We start from the raw sequence: 17,757 nt of genomic DNA on the forward strand, positions 1-17,757 counted from the left end.
CGGTAAAAATTCGATTTCCTTGAATTTACAGATGAAACGATTCGCCTCCTTAAGACTAGCAAGTAAAAATCATTACGCCGGAAATCACTAAGAGTCCTGGCAGGCTGTGGTGGTCAATGACCTCCTGTCGTTAAAGGTCAGCACTAAATCATTGCGGACTTGATCGGTACAGAAGCCGATGCATACGCCTTCTCTTCTATGCACACTCCCCTAGGCTAATTCCCTCACTGTAGACCACAGGTAAATGATGCAAAGATCGATATTTGTAACCGTTGAGACTGTTTTCATCCCGGCGTTGTGTAGACATAATTTCGTCCATGTTGTTGAATGACCTTCTTGTGCACTGCGATGAGTTTCGGTGAGCAGGTTTTTTCCTTTATTTTTCGCGCATGTTGAATTCTGCTGGGATACTTTTTGGGAATCGTTCTGAGCTCCCGTGAAAGTAGGTTCCAACCACTTTGAATCATAACAGGGTGTTTTCTCCAGTTCATCTTGCTCTCTTGTCAAATTCGTTTGCCTCTACATCACGATGTTGTGCGCTGAATTCGAAGTGTTTGATATTGTTAAAAAAGCACACTACGAAGTTTTACCTCAAAATCTCGGTCAAAGAGAACGACCCGGCTCCTTTTACCAAAATGTTAAAGTGAGGAAACTTCCCGCATAAAAATATCGATTGAAGCGTCGGTATTTTGGAAGTAAGGTTCCACTAGAATGGTGAGTAGCAGCTTTCGCCAGTTATGAGATGAAAGTGTACATCACGAACGATGAGAATAACGTTGGAGACGAATGTGCGCTAGCACCACAGGCGATAACATAACGTTTGCGTACAAGTGCTGCAAAGGCGTGGCTGAATTTCATGTATATCTGAGCTGTGCACCTGTCATTCCGAAGGTTTAGTGACGCCCCTTCACCGCAATACCAGCGGCAGAATTTACAAGCTCCTGATAGTAGATACGTGCGGCCCAAAAAGTGAAACTGGCCTCCGAAAACTTGATCGTGTGACGGAGGCCGCTGCTAAACACGAGAAAAAACATGACAGTGCAGCATGTAGTTACCTGTGGTGCTTCGCGTACTTAAGGACGCCGCATCGAATTTGGTCTTTACAATTGCATTATACCCCTGCTCTTCAGCGGCTGTGTGTATGTGGATGTTACGCGAACAAAAATGAACCCTCGTCTGGAAAAAGGCAGAATTCTCTGAAATGCACGCGCAGTAAAATTGACAGTAGTTAGAAAAATCACGTGATTAAATGAAGGTATCGAGTGAGTCAAGCGAAATGACCGCATGAATTTGTGCTTTATAAAAGGATGGCTGAGCATGCACGGCTCAATGATTTAAGGCAACACAGGTGTATGTTACCGACAAACATCAATTTTTACTTTCTCATTTTGCTTGCCTAACTATTTTCAACTGCCTAAAATATGTTGATTTGTTTACTTGGCGATGCATCATGATTGCAATAGCAAAAAGAAGCCCAATTAAGACCTTCCAAATAGGGCTCATTCACGATGTGATATTTAAAGACCCCGATAAAAGTGAATTGCGTATTCAGAAGCGAAGCTTGGCCTTTTCCACAATTCTTTCGTGCTCCTTACGATACCTAAAGTACAATTTTACCTCCATTCGCGCCGGAAGGAAATATTCTCGAATGTGTCACAGTTCACCAGCGCTAGCTAAGTTGGTATGGGCCGCCAGTAGAGCCGCCGCCGCCGCTCTCGAATCCGACCATGAGAGAGCCTGTTGCGCCCGTGCCCGGCTCCCATTGTCACAAGCCCGGGGGAGGCTTCCCTGTCTTTTTCTTCTGTTGCTGGGAGTGCAAGGCGGCCATTTCCCCTTCACCCTTCATAGCTCTCTCTCCCTCTCCACGAAAAACCAGTTGGCCAAGAAGAATGCCGCGTTGGCGGCAGCGGGACGCGAGCGACCATCTGCATTCTCTTCTTTCTCCTCCCCTCTTCCTTCTCCCAATATCCGCACGGTTACAGTGTCGGTGTCGTTTCCGCCGGCAGTCCAAAGCAACCCCCCCCCCCCCTTCCTCCCTTTTTTGTTTCTTTCTCCGCTTCCTTCTCGTCCACTCAAGTTAGCAAGATGCCGCGTTGTTCGTCTCGCGGATCACGTCAGTGCTGCCCGTGCAGTCGTCTTTCTCCGTCGGTGACTTTATGCTGATCTGCGACGTTTCTGTTCGTGCTCATTTAGCACGAGAACGAGCACAAGTGCTATGTCATCTGAGAAGACACAGTGCGAAAGTCCTCACCGCGGGACATTGGAAACTTCGACAGAACGATGTTGAAGATTTTGGGAAGGCGAAGAAAATCCGCGCGGCGCCCACCACATTGCACATATATTTTGATATTACAGGTGAGCGTCTCTTTGCTACGATGTGTTTTGAATTGTATTCTGAAGCGAGAAATGAATCGTAACGCTGCACTTAACCGCAGACGAAGAAATGGAGGGATGGAGCAGAGAGATTAGCAGGCTGAACCGGAAACGCCATGACGAGCCTGATGCGCGGAAGAAGGTACGTAATGTGATGTTACAAAGGCGCCAGACTACAGTTCGCGAGCAGCAGCCAAGTACGGGCGTTATTAGTCTTGCCTGGAGAACTCGAGCTGTGCTGTGTGTCGCAAAATATTGCCGCCAACCTTTCAGATCTTCAATGATAACGCCTTGTAGAGCACGGATCGATTCTGTATTTTTGTTCATGCTTATCGCGAAACGCGCTTCTTTGGCTGAGCTACATGTACGCGAAAACTCACGCGAACGCGACGACGACACACATCGCGCGAAGCCTTCGCGCGAACAGAAATGCATGTGTCGATTGGCTCGTCACTCCGACCTGCCGAAATAGAAAATTTTGCTTCTTCCTCGCAATCGCATGCACAATCAGCTAACAGCATGAACGCGAAGCGTACGTTACTGCCGTTCATTTCGTACGCTCTCTCTCTCTCTCTCTCTCTCTCTCTCTCATTTTTTTTTTTTTTTTGCAGTGTTGCATCGTGATTGTGCATTTCCGCGTAAATTTCTCGCTTTGTACGAACAATGATGAATGGGCAAGTATTCTACGAATGTACAATCGCAACAAAAAAAAATGAAAGGTAAAGTTACTATACTCTTATAGCGCAAGTGTAAATCCATTTTATTGCATGCTATCGCAAAACACTTCAGTTCTTGCAATTGTAATTTGCATATGCAAATAGTTTGCGGTGTACTATACCAGTAACACAGAGCGTCGTCGCCGTTTCGCGTTTCCGTCGATTCACGATTAAAGTACATTCTAAATAACTTGCACTTGGTTGCTTCAAACTTTATTCAGTCAAGTGCTTTTGTCTCTACAACAACTATAACAAAATGTGTGCTTCTTTTGAATGATGCATAGTCTTATTTATTTAAAGAATCAGCCGCATCAATTACATTTACCTTTGTGTTTTTACAGGTCCACCTTGGTCATGGAAATTGTATGAACCAATTCAGTCTCCGATCGGATTCCGACTTCTGCAAGCTGATGTCCGTTTACCTCGGGGGGACTGAAGTACAAGGAGCGTGACAGGAAGCCTTCGTAGCAGAGCCATCTCAAGAGTGTTCCCTCCACCTTACCCTTTTGGAGTGGCATCAGTTGTCAGGTAAACGAAAACATCTTTCCATGAACTACAGAAGAGATTTCATTTGGTTTTGTGGTGGCTGTATACAATATAATTGGAATTGTATTGTTTTTGGTATTTCAGAAACTGAAGCTGGTGATGGTTTAACTGTGGCTATCAACAAGCTGCAAACCATGATGCTTAAGGAGCATGGCTGCTGTTTGAAATACAGTGCAGGGGAAGGCTGATGAAATCACACAAAACGGTTGTATCATTATCAATGTATGACTGGCTCAATGTGCGTGTTAGTTGTTAGGCACCAACAATCATGCTAGCAGTTTTGAGTCACTTTCATAGCTGAACTGGGCCAGCACGAAAAAAAAAGCTATATTTGCTGCAAAATTTAACAACACTAAACAACATTGTTGCTCGTTTGGAAATGTATACAGCAGTTGTTTGACCACGGTCAGAGCAGTAGTTGTATTTCAGCATGCTAACCCTAGCAATGTTTTATTTTATGCTAAACAGTATTTCAGTAGTAAATCAATGCTTCCAGTTGAGCAATAATTTTCTGGAAAATATGTAAAGTTTTCATCCAAATTGTGATTTTGTCGTTTTTGCAAAATCGAATGAATAATTTATTAGAACATAATTAATGATTTTATTTGTGCAGACACCTGGCTATTGCTGAAGGAGGTGAGTTGCAGCAAAGATGTGGTCAAGCGCTACAAGATAATGCCGCAGTACCTGGCACAGAAATGTCCACCTTTTTCTCTAGGGTAAGATTTACAGTGTATTCCTTCCGGTGGGTGACAGAGAAATGCATGCACAGGATTTTTTTTTTTTTTTTTTGCAGCGGCGTTATGCTTGCTTTCAAGGTGTAGCTAATCAGCGGGTGTCACAGGTTGCTCAGTTCTCTAACATAAAAGCTTATAGGCTTATAGTAGGCAACAAAAGCTATTGCAATTTCAGGAGATTTTCCTAGCAGAGAAAGATTTGCATGGGCCGCAGTTATAAGAGCATTACATACTGGCTGTTCTGAGGATATCTGTGTGCAATAATGGTTAGGCTAAACACGTATAATCTTTCAGTCATTTTCAATGAGCTTTGTTAAACTCTTTAAACATTTATTTATTGCTCGATATTTAGGCTTACTACTTTGGCATTCTACCACTTACGTTAGAGTTGTGGGCTTTATGTAGGAGAGACGAGCTATGATTAGATAAAATGGTAATACAAAAATGACCTAGTGCTGTCCATTTCCAGTCCACATAATGAGCACAATGAGGTTTAAAATATTCTTGTGCCTGTCACTACAACATTCTCCATTGCCAATGTCTATAGAAAACCACAAAATAATTTTTTCATTTTTCAGTTACCTTCAAAATAACCAGAATCAATCATTCATCGAAACCACTTTTTTTTTTTTGTTTAAAAATGCATTTTAAATAGGTGTTTAATTGAAATCTGCATCTTTTTGTCATTCAGGTGTTCCCGTTCAAGCGCCTTTTGGAAATACAGCTTTATGGATTCCAAATAAAGGCGGCTTCTCACAGGTGTTGTTTCGCATGTCTTCGGCATGCTTTCACACTTTTTTTGTGCAGAGCTGCCAGGTCTACATGCCTGCAAAATAGCCCAATTAATGACTATGATCCCATGAGACTAATTTTTCCCACTTGGCTGTGGTTGCATTTTGCACGTGTGAATATTCTCACAATAGGAGAGAAGAAAGTCACAACAGTATGTGAAATGAACATGCGCCCTCGGACTACAGAACATCAGAGTACGGAATGTCAGATTGCAGGACGTCAGAATGCATGCCGTCACAGTATAGAACAATAGACTACAAAACGTCAAAATACAGAACTACAGACAACGAACGTCACAGTACGGAACTACAGACTATGAACGTCACAATATAGAACTACAGACAGTGAACGTCACAATACAGAACTACAGACAATGAACGTCACAATACAAAACTACAAACAATGAACGTCAGACTACAGGTCAAAAATACGACAAGACTACAGACCATCAGAAATTTTCTGTTGTTTTTTTCGACTGGGCTAGCACTGCCTTCGGCGACCCCCCCCCCCCCCCCCCCCCATCCTTTCTTCGTGTTCTCCTGTTGCTGCGCGCGCTCCTGCCCCAATCGTTGGCCGCTGAGTGTATCCCACCCCCTCTTCCTGCGAGGCTCCGGTTGCCGAAGCGCCGGCTCTATCTGGGCGGATGAAAGGGGGCGGAGCTGGTTACGAGGCCGACGTGGCCGACGACGATGCGAAACCCAGGAACGGGCGCCAAAGAGCTGCGGTCTAAAATACTGTGACGTCATAATTTCAATCTGCCAGGAATCCAAGAACATACCATGAATATGCGGGATTTTGTTTAAGACTGCTTTTCTGGTGACCAGTCAGATACAGATTGCCGATGAAAGACAAGCAACAGTAAGAAATTTCCTGAACGTATTCGGTACTTTATTTCTCAAATGTTAACAGGAGGTCCAATGACGAATGTCTAATGTATATTTATGATCACATATATTTTTATTATCGGCTGCGCCGGTTTATGCGGGCTACACTGCGGTCTCCCGTCGACGCTCGCGTGGAAAAAAAATCAATGGAGGGTGCCTTAGACTAGGCTAGCGCACTTTAATTGTTTGCGCCACATGTAAATAGAGATATATAAAGATTGCTTGGAGACAGAAATTATGTGCGAGGCTGTTGAATACTTATTTGAATGTGGGCGGATACATATGAACAGGCAGTTGTATAAAAAAAACGAAACAAATTAGGGAGAGCTAATACAAATGCACGAAACGACACAGCGGACGACTTCAAAAACCAGTAAGGTAAACAATTCGCGACTTCAGTGAATATAAATAAATATAGCTCAAGAATATGGTACCAGCATATGAAAAGTACAGAATTATATGAAAATGTCACTGAACTACGAGCACATGAATGAATTAAGCTGGTAAACCTGAAAGCACACAAGGCGCGGACAGTCATTAAATAGAGCCCTCAAACACGATTATTTGCAGCTCCTCACTTTCAGGTGCTTTATTTGATCTGCTTTAAAGCTCTGCTCCTGGACGTAGAACTTCACTACGTGAAGTGTCATTTCTATATGGGTATAGACATCTAGGCTCGGGAACCTCTGTGCATTGAAAAAAAATCGCAAAATCACGGATGCTACTTGCATTAATCGTAATTCTTGAACTCAGAAAAAAAAAATGTGACTCTTCCAGCGTGTTTACGAGCTTTGCAAGCTCCGCATACGGATAAAGAAGACCTCCGTGGTCGAAGTTTGAGATGAATTCATTTTCTTCTTTTTGTGCGCCCATGATTTGCTCGAAACGAAATACGCAGAACAAGTACTGCATTTTGATTTGTGCATGAACTTTCAAGCCACATGTACTGCAATATAAGCTGCAAGCTAGGGCTGTACCTATGATCATCTGTAGGAGGGGCATTCAATGTAGCTTCACCTTCCCTCGTGAGCCAAGCGGTCAAGCTCATCAATCGGAAAGAGCGCGCAGCGAGCAAAAAAAAAACGAAAAGGAGAGCGTTCAGTAGGGGAGGGCACAGGAGCCAAAGGAGACGAACTGGAACTGTGTGACTGCGCTCTCTGCAGACACGTGTTATCCTGCTTGACCAACCATCAACAACATATCACAGTACGACAGAGAAGCAATGCGATGCAACGAAATTAACGCAAGACGTGAGCCACAAAAGCAAAGGCCCCGAGCCTTTCCTCTGCGGCGAGCGCGCTTCTGATGCACTCCTGTAGGGAACATACGGGAGGATATTTTTGTAGGTCGTGAACGCGCAGTCACGTGACACAAAAGTGACGTAGAGGTACGTCACTTTAGCGTGTCCTGTCGACGTTTTTTTTTTTTTATTCTACTGGGGCAGTGAGGAAAGCGCTTGGCCATCGGAGCGCGGCGTCGAGCTGGCGGAGGGAGAGCATCTAGCCGTCCGCACTAACCAGCACGCACGCTTTCTTCTGTATTTTTTCCCCTATTAGTGGGGAGAGGTTGAAAGGAGGGGCAGGTAAACAGCCTCAATAAAATGGCTTTAAAGGCGGGCAGGCTAGCCAACATAGACAGTGGTTTCAAACGAGTGACGGCTTGGCCGAGCTGCCCTCGGTAATGCACGCTTGCTTCCTTTCTTTTTCCTTAGCTGTGAGGTATGGGCTGGTTTGGCTTGAGCGGCGGCGGAAGGAGTGCTGAAGATTTGCTGTGCCGTTTACTAGGCTCAATCAGCCGCTTTTGCACCTTAAAAGTTATGCCTCAATTATGTACATACAACTACACACACACACACACACACACATATATATATATATATATATATATATTGCAGCCGGCATTGCTACTGGCCCGACCTATGCTGACCTGGATCTACGGGCACTGATTCGAGCCATCATCCGGGAGGAGCTCCAAGCCCTCAAGCCTGTCTGTCGACACGGGTGCGATCATTCTTCCGTACCTTCTAATGACGCCGGTCTCCGCAACATCATTAAAGATGAGCTGGCAACAATCACGCGACCTATGGCGTCCGACCATCCTGCACCCCGCCCAGCATCTACTTACGCGCACGTCGCAGCATCACCCCCTCCTTTTGATCCGCCGTCCCAACTGGCATCGCCCTACAATCACATCAATGCCGTGACGACGGCTCAGCCTACGCCACCCTATTACACACCCTGGCGCCCCTCTCGCCCAGTGTGCTACTACTGTGGAATACGAGGACATATATCCCGCTTCTGCCGTCGACGTATTCAGAACGAGCGGCGTGGTTATGACGCCTTCGAAACTGACGTACCCTCATATTTTTAGCGACGACCTATTTCCAGCCAACCTCGAAGATCATTCCCACCTCCAGAATCCTCGTCTGAGCCTCGTGGAACCCATGCATCCCGACGTCGGTCCCTATCCCCATACCGCCGCTCAGTTTCCCCTCTCCGACCCGCAACAACTCTCCCTGTCCGCCATCCGGAAAACTAAGCATTGCAGTTTCCGGAGGTCAAACTGCAGTCTGCGAACTTACCAAAAGTCCTCCAGATCGCCCGTATAATGTGATTTCTGTTTTCGCTGAAGGATTACCGGTCGAAGCATTGATTGATACAGGGGCTGCAATTTCTGTCATTCACGCTGATTTGTGCTACCGTTTGCGAAAAGTTACGACACCATATGATGAGCCTGAACTCCGTGGAGCCCTTTGCGCCCGTTAGCAAAGTGCACCGTACGAGTTGTTATTGACGGCGTCCGCCATCATGTGCAGTTTGCTGTGCTCTCACCATGTGCGCGTCTGATGATTTTTGGATGGGATTTTTTGTCAACCGCTTCGGCGTTAATTTCTTGTGGCGACCGTGTTATCCATATGACAGACAGCGATTTTTCATCTGAAGTTTCCGAACGACATCATCCCCTCGTTGCCGCCGCTGATACTGTTCTGCCTCCTCAGTGCGAAAAACTGCTTACCGTTGTTTCTGACCACATCGCTGACGGGGACGTACTCATCGCACCATCTTATCGTCATCTTGCACGCGGTATCACCTTCCCGTCTAGTCTTGTGAGGTTCTGCAACGGCTCAGCGACAGTAGCGGCCACTAACACTTCACGTGAATCCCTCGTGCTCCGAAGAGGAACTTCTCTCCCCTGCATGGTGGATGTTCAACCTTTGTCCTTGATGGTGCTCACCGCCCCTCAGCCTCAGCACCGTGTTTCGACAGACGTCTCTCTTTCTGTTCTCACAAAGACTATTAATCCTAACCTTGCGCCGAACCAACGCCAAGAACTGCTGAAATTGCTTCGACAACACCAAGCCATTTTTGATGCCACTTCCCCACCACTGGGACGGACTAGTGTTGCGCACCATCGCATCATTACTGAAGATAACTCTATCGTTCGCCGACGGCCTTATCGGGTTTCCCTCTCAGAACGAAAAGTAATTGAAGAAAATGTAAATGACATGCTCCATCGCAATATTATTCGTCCCTCGACAAGTCCATGGTCCTCCCCAGTAGTGTCAGTTCAAAAAAGGACGGCTCGGTACGCTTTTGTGTTGATTACCGCGCACTCAACAAAATTACCCGCAAAGATGTGTACCCAATGCCAAGAATTGATGACGCCCTTGACTCTCTCCAAGGCGCCGAATATTTCTCGACTTTGGACCTCCGCTCAGGTTATTGGCAAATGCCTATGCACGAGGACGATAAAGAAAAAACCGCTTTCGCAACTCCCGATGGCCTTTACGAATTTAATGTTATGCCTTTCGGACTTTGTAATGCACCAGCGACATTTGAAAGGATGATCGATACTGTGCTTCGTGGCCTAAAATGGAGAACCTGTTTATGTTACTTGGATGACATTGTCATCTTTTCGTCAACTTTTAACGACCATCTCACGCGCCTGAATGAGGTCCTCACGTGTCTCGCTTCAGCGGGCCTTCAGCTCAACACCAAGAAGTGCCACTTTGCACAGAAGGAAATTAGAATATTGGGACATCTAGTCAGCCATGACGGAATTCGTCCAGACCCTGAAAAAGTTATCGCTGTCTTGAAATTTGCTCGTCCACAACGGACTACAGAATTGCGCAGTTTTCTCGGCCTGGCGTCTTATTTCCGGCGTTTTATAGAGCATTTTGCAAGTATTGCTGCTCCACTTCATCAACTACTTAAAGCACGCAGCCCTTTCGTGTGGACTGAACAGTGCGAAGCTGCTTTTAATAACCTGAAGCACGCCCTCACATCAAACCCTGTTCTTGGCCACTTCAGTGACAGCGCTCCAACCATCCTGCACACTGATGCCAGTGGTCTCGGTCTTGGCGCTGTACTTCTGCAGCGCGATGCAACTTCGCGTGAGAAAGTGATTGCCTTCGCCAGTCGGACTATGACTCCAGCTGAGAAAAACTACACTATTACCGAGCAGGAGTGCCTTGCCGTCGTCTGGGCTGTCCAAAAGTTTCGCCCTTACCTATACGGTCGGCACTTCACAGTTGTGACCGATCACCATGCTCTTTGCTGTCTTCGCTTCAAAAATTTGACAGGCCGACTTGGCCGTTGGATTCTACGCCTGCAAGAATACAATTTCGACGTCACTTATAAATCGGGTCGCCAACACCAAGACGCCGACGCTCTTTCTCGCTGTCCACTTCCGGAATCGGCTTGCTGTTTTTCTTCCCAATGCATTTCCATCTATGACCACAGCCGACCATCTCTTTCCCCGACGTATATAACAACAGTTTCATTTGACGACTCTGAGAACAAACACGCTCTCCGCTCACAGCAATTAGCCGATGCCTACTGCCGTCCCATCATCGACCGCCTTATTGGCGCTTCGGACCCACCCAATGCTCGGCTTCGCAGACAACTTCGCAATTTCAAGCTCGAAGATGGCATCCTACTCCGCTTCGTGTATTGCCCTGACGGAACTCGCTGGATCCCAGTCGTGCCGCGTGTGCTTCGCCCACGTATACTGGCGGCTCTCCACGATGACGCTACTTCAGGTCACCTTGGTGTTGACAAAACCTACGACCGCATGAAAAAACGATTCTTTTGGTCTGGCCTATCTTCCAGCGTTGCCAAATACGTCGCATCCTGGCCTCTATGCCAACGTCGCAAACTGCCGACTTCTTCACCCGCTGGCCTTCTACAACCTGTTCCCTGTCCCGCCACGCCATTCGACGTAGTCGGCATCGATTTATATGGTCCCCTACCTCTCTCCGATGGGGGTAACCATTGGATTATAACAGCTGTCGACCACCTTACACGCTACGCTGAGACAGCACCTGTACCGACCGGTTCCGCTCAAGAAGTAGCAAATTTCTTTTTACGATCAATTGTGTTGCGTCATGGCGCTCCTCGGGTGCTCCAAAGTGACCGCGGGACGGCCTCCTTATCGACAGTCGTTGCCGAAGTTCTTTACGCGTCATCCACCCTTCATAAGACAACCTCGAGCTACCATCCCCAGACTAACGGTCTGACTGAGCGATTTCACCGCACCTTATCGGATATGATCTCCATGTACATCACACCGGATCATTGAAATTGGGACACTATTCTACCATTCGTCACTTTCGCCTACAACACAGCAGTACAGCGGACTACCGGTTATTCTCCATTTTTCCTCGTTTATGGCCGTCCTCCCACTACAATTCTCGACGCTTCCTTCTTCTCTACGCCCGACTACTCCACATCGGTACCTACCCAGTTCTTATCTCGTGTGGCCAGATGCCGTCATCTTGCCCGCCTCAACACAGCAGCGTGCCAGGAAGACCGCAAGAGTCGCTACGATTCTACGCATCGCGTGGTCTCTTATCGTCCCGGTGACGAAGTACTGCTTTATACTCCACTGCGCACCCCTGGCCTTAGTGACAAATTCCACCACCGCTACCTTGGTCCCTACAAGATCATCAGCCAAACTTCTCCAGTTAACTACAAAGTCACGCCTGTTGATCCCCCAGCCGATCGACGCCACCGTGGAACTGAAATTGTTCATGTTTCTCGCTTGAAACCGTTTGTGCGCCGCGGTACATCGGTTAGTTAGGAGCGGCCAGGCTGGCCGCTTCCGACACCCCGGGCAGATTGTGTGAGCCTTCTGTGGACCTTCTTTCATTTTTACATGCCATCATCATCTTCTTTCATTTGTACATACCATTATCATCGTCCCGCGGCGCCGGCTCCGGCGCGTGCCTGGGTTGGTGATCGGATTAAAACGCTAGACAAGGCTTCGCTGTCCTTGCCGCCACGACTTCGCCGTCTTGACCTAGCCTTCTTCCACAATATATATAGTGACGCTTCCGTAAGCTAAGTAACATCAGAGTAACATATTGTATAATTTTACAGCTTAAAAATATCGACGTTTGCGCGCTAGATGCTCTCATGCAGTTAAAGTTATTTGCTTTTTGCCACTAAAAAACTGCATGTGTGTGGGCGCACGTGTGTGCAAATAACTCATGCGCAGGTACTCAATATATCTGAGGCCCCGCTAAGGTCAGTACTCTTGCACGTTTTCATTGTAGTGAGGAAGCAAACTCACAATTCCTGCAGCACGCTGCGAAGAAGCAGACTCGCGACTCGAAGTCCCTGCGTCGATTCCAATGCCAGCTCTAACCCCGCCAGACCACCGGAAGAAAAAGAACGAAAGCAAAAGACTGCGAACACACAAAATCTGCGCTCACTCATTCCCCCGGGGAAGGAAAATTCTGTTTTTCTGCTGCCCATAGTCATGTCAGCACTGCTTGGAGCCATGGGGGAGGGGAGAAGACTGTTTTGGAGGAGGAGCCATTGGCGTGGACAAAACAAACTGCCGCGAGCGCTTCCTCCTACAAGAAAAAAAAAAAGGCTCCGCGAGATACGCGTACGTGACGTGTTGGCTACGTCACCCATATGTCACGTGATTGCGCATCGTCGACCTGCAGAAACATTCTCCCGGAGCATACATGTTCCGCCGTGGCGGGTGACATCTCCTACCGGGAGAATGTTTTTGCAGGTCGTCGATGCGCATTCACGTGACACATGGGTGACAGCCTACACGTAAAGTACGCGTATCTCGCGGAGTCTTTTTTTTTTTTTTCCTTGTAAGAGGAAGCGCTCGAAGCAGTTAGTTTTGTCCATGCCATGGCTCCTCCTCCAACACAGTCTTCTCCCCTCCCCCATGGCTCCAAGCAGTAAACAGAATTTTCCTCCCCCGGGGAAATGAGTGAGCGCAGACTTTGTGCGTTAGCAGTCTTTTGCTTTCGTTCTCTTTCTTCCGGTGGTCTGGCAGGGTTAGAGCTGATATTCGAAGCGACGCAGGGACTTCGAGTCGCGAGTCTGCTTCTTCGCAGCGTGCTGCAGGGATTGTGAGTTTGCTTCCTCACTGCAATGAAAACGTGCAAGAGTACTGACCTTAGCGGGGCCTCAGATATATTGAGTACCTGCGCATGAGTTATTTGCACACACGTGCGCCCACACACATGCAGTTTTTTAGTGGCAAAAAGCAAATAACTTTACAGCATCTTGCGCGCAAACGTGAATGTTTGGAATTAAGCTGAGAAATTATACAAGATTGCCACTACTTTGCTTACGGATATGTCACTATATATATATATATATATATATATATATATATATATATATATATATATAGTTGTATGCGCATAATTGAGGCGTAACTTTTAAGGTGCAAAAGCGGCTGATTGAGCCAAGTAAAAGACACAGCAAATTTCAGCACTCCCCCCGCTGCCTCTCAAGCCAAACCAGCCCATACCTCATAGCTAGGGAAAAGAAGAAAGGAAGCAAGCGTGCATACTGCTTTACCGAGGGCAGCTCCAAGCCGTTACTCGTTTGAAACCAGGCTGTCAACATTGGCTAGCCTGCCCGCCCCTAAAGCCCTTTTATTGAGGGGCTTTAACCGCCCCTCCTTTCAACCTCTCCCCACTAATAGGAAAAAATACAGAGTAAAGCGTGCGTGCTGTTGAGTGCGGAAAGCTAGATGCTCTCCCTCCGCCAGCTCGAAGCCGCGCTCCGACGGCCAAGCGCATTTCTCACTGCCCCAGTAGAATAAAAAAAAAAAAACGTCGACAGGACACGCAGAAGTGACGTAATAGCCTCACGTCACTTTTGTGTCACGTGATTGCGCGTTCACGACTTTCAAAAATACCCTCCCTCTCCTACCACGGACGGTCTCGAGCGAGAAGCGTTTGCGGGTAGATCGGCTGGAAACGCTGATTGGTGGACACGCAGCGGCCTGGCGTGACGTTTTTCGCGTCACGCTCAATGCTTAACCGGATGTGACGTCAATGAAAACTGGGTTTGCTTGTTTTTTTCGTCCCTAACCCATCTAGGGAATCCCTAGGTACCGGCCGCTCCGGCGGCGCGCGCGATATGCCGGCATTCGGTTCCTGGTTCTCGCTGCGGCGCGTATTCGGCTCGTGGGTCTCGTTGCGGCGCGTAATTCCTATGATGGCAGTCCTGCGTGGTGTCATAATCGGCGATAGCCAAATGAAATTCTTGTGCAGGTCTCGCCTGCGGCTTTCGCCGCATGTTGAGACGTGCACTTAGAGTTTTGGCGGTTATGATGCCACCTCACTGTCATTTAAGGTCGCGCAGATGCGTTTGCACGCCGATTTTGTTATTTTGTATGTAGGGGGCAATGACCTCGCTAATGGTCATGGCCCGCGGGAAATCGCCGCCAACATCAAGGTACGTATAAATTACGTAAAATCGTCTCACAATTTGCTTTAAAAGTGCTGTGCCGTTCATCTTGCCCCACGTGCTTCCAGGACCTCGTGCGGCAGCTGCAGCAGCACGTCGCACGGATGGTGTTGGTTTTTAAAATACTGCCGCGGTATTTCAAAAACGAGAGCGAAGCGCTGCATGAAAACGCCCGTCGTCGGCAGCTGAACCGGCGCCTGACTGCTGCGCTGCGGCGCATGCCTGATGTGCGCATTCTGAACCCTGAGGTAAGAATGCTTTGTTTTCGTTTTTTTTTTTCTCCCCGCCGGGGTGGTGCAGTGGTAAGACGCCCGACTACTGTGCCGGAGTTCCCGGGTTCGAACCCGACCGCGGCGGCTGCGTTTCGATGGAGGCGAAACGAAGTGGCGTCCGTGTGCTGTGCGATGTCAGCGCACGTTAAAGATCCCCAGGTGGTCGAAATTACTCCGTAGCCCTCCACTACGACTCTTCTTTCTCTCTTTCCACTTTCATTCCCACCTTCCTCCCTTCCCTTACGGCGCGGTTCGGGTGTCCACAGAGCAAGTGTGACAGTTACTGCGCCTTTCCCTTCCTGTGAACCAATTTAACTTTTTAACTTATTTTTCTCGTTTTTTACTCATTTATCAAATTGTTGAGTTCATAACGCAACTTTTTCGACACTCTTGCAGCACCGTTTCCTGGATGCTGCGAAGCGGCCGAGGCGTTGTCTGTACGCGGCCGACAGTTACCACGTGGCAAGGGGTCGCGGCATCGATCAGCTCTCGAAGATCATCGTCGCGGCCCTGGTCAAAGTGTACGGCTCCGACATCGCTGCAGCGTCAAGGGTAGAACCAGGAGCGGTGTACGTTGTCCACCACTGTCGGCGATGCAGGGCGAAGGGCCACGAGACGGGAGAGTGCGGCTCGTTTTGCTGACCACGCTGCCATGCCACTGCAAGCCACCGATGGAACGCTGCGCATACAAACGGCCCTTTTCAGGGCCACCCCATTGTTTCCTGGCAGACCGCAGGCTTGCAGTCCCGTGATCCAGTTCCCTCTCTTTAGATATGTTGCACGTAGTATATCGTTGTACATAAAGCGTAGCTGCCGCAGCGAAATTATATATTTCGTATAGCATGCGCATAATACTGCTGTACCGCTTATAGCTGCTTCCCTCGTGCATTATTTAAGACCCTAGGACAGGAATCACAAAACACGTGTAAGAGTAGCTGCCGGAGCGAACAGTAGGCCTGTGCTCGGCCACAAAGCGTCGCGCTAGGCCTCTTTTTTTTTTCCCCTTTACGAGGAATTCGTCGAGTGACAGTAAGTAAAGTTATACATTTCATATGACATGCGCATAATACTGCTGTACTGCTTATAGCTGCTTCCCTCGTGCATTATTTTAAGTCCCTGAGGACAGGAATCGCAAAACACGTGTAAGCGTAGCTGCCGCAGCGAACGCTAGGCCTTATTGCAACAGGGCTGCGCTCATTACGGCTTTGTTACGTCGTTTTTTTTTTTTAATGTGAGCACCATTTACTATAACAACGGCACAATCGTCTGAAATATGGATTCTGTACAGCCTAAATAATTGCCGCTTACCTCGTGGGACATCTTCTGCAGCATCATGCCGCCCGCGTCTTTCATTTCAACGCTGCTCCGACGATCACATGTATAGGCCTCGCGACAGGAGTATTGTGCACACAGTGCGGTTTTCTGCCGTGTTTGTTTTTTTTTTCTCTCATAAATCCCATGCATATTTCGAAGCATCTCGTCGCGGTGCTGTGTACAGCACCGCGACATGTGCATAATACAGCAGTATTATGCACATGTTGTATGAAATATATAACTTTACTTACCGTCACTCGACGAATTCCTCTTAAAGGGAGAGATAAAAAAAAAAAAAAGAGGCCTAGCGTTCGCTCCGGCATGTACTCTTACACGTGTTTTGCGATTTCTGCCCTGGGATCTTAAAATAATGCACGAGGGAAGCTGCTATAAGTGGTACAGCAGTATTATGCACATGTTGTATGAAATATATAACTTTACTTACCGTCACTCGACGAATTCCTCTTAAAGGGAGAGAAAAAAAAAAAGAGGCCTAGCGTTCGCTCCGGCATGTACTCTTACACGTGTTTTGCGATTTCTGCCCTGGGATCTTAAAATAATGCACTAGGGAAGCTGCTATAAGTGGTACAGCAGTATTATGCACATGTTGTATGAAATATATAACTTTACTTACCGTCACTCGACGAATTCATCTTAAAGGGAGAGATAAAAAAAAAAAAGAGGCCTCGTTCGCTCCGGCATGTACTCTTACACGTGTTTTGCGATTTCTGCCCTGGGATCTTAAAATAATGCACTAGGGAAGCTGCTATAAGTGGTACAGCAGTATTATGCACATGTTGTATGAAATATATAACTTTACTTACCGTCACTCGACGAATTCCTCTTAAAGGGAGAGAAAAAAAAAAAGAGGCCTAGCGTTCGCTCTGGCATGTACTCTTACACGTGTTTTGCGATTTCTGCCCTGGGATCTTAAAATAATGCACTAGGGAAGCTGCTATAAGTGGTACAGCAGTATTATGCACATGTTGTATGAAATATATAACTTTACTTACCGTCACTCGACGAATTCATCTTAAATGGAGAGATAAAAAAAAAGAGGCCTAGCGTTCGCTCCGGCATGTACTCTTACACGTGTTTTGCGATTTCTGCCCTGGGATCTTAAAATAATGCACTAGGGAAGCAGCTATAAGTGGTACAGCAGTATTATGCTCATGTTGTATGAAATATATAACTTTACTTACCGTCACTCGACGAATTCCTCTTAAAGGGAGAGAAAAAAAAAGAGGCCTAGCGTTCGCTCCGGCATGTACTCTTACACGTGTTTTGCGATTTCTGCCCTGGGATCTTAAAATAATGCACTAGGGAAGCTGCTATAAGTGGTACAGCAGTATTATGCACATGTTGTATGAAATATATAACTTTACTTACCG

General features: G+C 47.2%; 1 long non-coding RNA gene across 1 annotated transcript; it reads left to right on the top strand.

Annotated features, from left to right (window-relative positions):
* Window positions 1-2,080: 2,080 nt before the first annotated feature.
* LOC146204096 (uncharacterized) lies at window positions 2,081-5,111 on the top strand. Its single transcript, XR_014702662.1, has 5 exons — window positions 2,081-2,355; window positions 2,436-2,515; window positions 3,431-3,617; window positions 4,249-4,354; window positions 5,064-5,111. It is a non-coding gene; the product is annotated as an uncharacterized LOC146204096 (long non-coding RNA).
* Window positions 5,112-17,757: the final 12,646 nt, after the last annotated feature.

Source organism: Amblyomma maculatum, chromosome 1 (genome assembly GCF_055883805.1).
Source record: "Amblyomma maculatum isolate TAMU_Amacu chromosome 1, ASM5588380v1, whole genome shotgun sequence".
Taxonomy (NCBI): Eukaryota; Metazoa; Arthropoda; class Arachnida; order Ixodida; family Ixodidae; genus Amblyomma; species Amblyomma maculatum.